This window comes from Chrysochloris asiatica, unplaced genomic scaffold (assembly GCF_000296735.1).
Source record: "Chrysochloris asiatica unplaced genomic scaffold, ChrAsi1.0 scaffold00090, whole genome shotgun sequence".
Lineage (NCBI taxonomy): Eukaryota > Metazoa > Chordata > Mammalia > Afrosoricida > Chrysochloridae > Chrysochloris > Chrysochloris asiatica.
This window is the reverse complement of record NW_006408608.1, coordinates 10,562,271-10,564,620: the sequence shown is the minus strand read 5'-3', so window position 1 is coordinate 10,564,620 and position 2,350 is coordinate 10,562,271.

Below are 2,350 nucleotides of genomic sequence, written 5' to 3'. Positions count from 1 at the left end.
GAGCTCCTTTACTGCACTTCCACCTGATCCGCCATCTTGTTTGTTCCTCAGTTTGTTTGTTTTTTGATGAAGATGAATATGACACATTGGTTTTGAATTTGTCGCTCCTGGCATAGTAAACCATAGATCATCACATTCAAAATGACCAATACCAGTCCATTTCAACTCACCAATGCCTAGGATATCGATCTTTATGTGTCCCATTTCATTTTTGACAATTTCCAATTTTCCTAGATTCATACTTCGTATGAGTCTATGTTTTGATTATTAATGGATGTTTGTAGCCATTTCTCTTCAGTTTGCATTGTGCCCCATCAGCAACTGAAGGTCCCAAGCACTCTTTACTCCATTCACGTCATCATGGCCAACTTTAAGAAGGCAGCTCTTTTCCTATCATATTTTGAGTGCTTTCCCACCTGAGGGGCTCATCTTCCGGCACTATATCTGACAATGTTCCATTGCTATTCACAAGGTTTTCAGTGGCTAACCATTTAGAAGTAGTCCGCCTCTTCTTCTTTCTACTGGGAGTTCAGCTGAAATCTATCCACCATGGGTGACCCTGAGGGTATTTTAAATATCGGTAGTATGGCTTATGGCATCATAAGTCACCACAGTAGGACAAACTGACAGAGGAGTGGTGGAACCCTCCAGGGACTCCATATTAAAAGAATAGCTAATATTTATTAAGTGTTGTTATATGCTGCGGAGTCAGTTCCGACTCATTGCAACCTAGTACAGGGTTTCCGAGGCTGTAAATCTTTATGGGAGCAGAAAGCCTCATCTTTCTCCTGCAGAATAGCTGGTAGTTTCGAACTGATGACCCTGAGGTTAGCAGCCCGATTCGTAACCACTATGCTACCAGAGCTCCTTATTTATTGAGTACTTACTATGTATTTGGACTCCTGGGGTGGCGCTGTAGGTTAATACGCTGAACTGCAAGGTAGTTTTCGAATGCAATGATTGGCAGTTCAAGCTTATCAGCTGCTCCTTGTAAACTCTACGTAGGGTGGCTGTGAGTCGGATTCTACTCTACAGCACCTAGTAACAACAATGATATATTTGGCATTTCAGTGGTAAAAAGTATATTAGCATCAAACTAACTGAATCTGAAATGTAACTCCAACATTTAGTAAGTTTATGAACTCGGGCATGGACTTAATCTCTATATGCCTATTTCCTCATCTGTAAAACAGGAATGATAATAGTTCTTATCACTGTAGGCACAGTTCAAATCTACCATTCACTCTGGTGGAGAAAGATAGGTTTTCTGATCCTGTAAAGATTTACTGCCTAGGAAACCCTATACAGGGTCTTTGTAAGTTGGAACTGATTCAGTGGCCCACAACCACCACCACCTCTGTAGGCAGTGTTGTTTCTAATTCCTGTCCCGTTGATTCTAATTCATAGCCACCCTGTATACGGTTTCTGAGGCTGTAAATATTTGCGAGAGCAGGAAGTCTCATCTTTTTCCTCAATGACTGGTGGGCTCAAACCACTGACCTTGTGGTTTGCAGGCCAATACTTTATCCTACAGAGCCACCAAGCTCCCTGTAGGCAGTGTTGTGGGGGTTAAATCCTTATACCCACAACAGTATCTATCTCTTCTTTTTTTCCTTGTTTGATTTGGCAGCACAGGACGCTCAGGTTTAGCTAGGTTCAAAAGCCTATGCACAACAGGGAACTTGTAAATATGAGGGGTGTTAAAAAATTCATGGAAAATGCATATTATGAAACAACTATGCATGATTTCAAAAAAATTATTGCACCATTATAAACTCATACTAACTTGTTATGACATGACTGAACAGGATCTAGTTAAGAAGGATAGGACATTAGTTTGGAAATAGCCTCTGGCAGAGCAACATGGATTCTGCTAAAGTGAAGCAAGAACAAACATCACATTTATGGTGAAACTTGGAAGAATGGTGAAATCACTGCTGCTTTATGAAAAGTTTATGGGGACAATGTCCTAAAGAAACCAGGAGTTTACAAATTGGAGATTTTAAGAAGGGATGAGACGATGTTGAAGATGAAGCACATAGTGGCAGACCATCCATATTAATTTTCCTGGAAAATATTAGTCTTGTTCCTATCCTGATAGAAGAGGACTGACGATTGACCGCATAAGCACTTGTTGTTGTTAGGTGCCATCGAGTCGGTATCCACCCATAGTGACCTTATGCACAGCAGAACGAAACATACCCCATCCTGGGCCGACCTCACTACTGTTGCCATGCTTGAGTCCATCGATGCTACCACTTGGCCAATCCATCTTGTTTGGGGGTCTTCCTCTTTTTCTCTGACCCTCCACCTTACCAAACATGATATCCTTCTCCAGTGACTGGGTCCT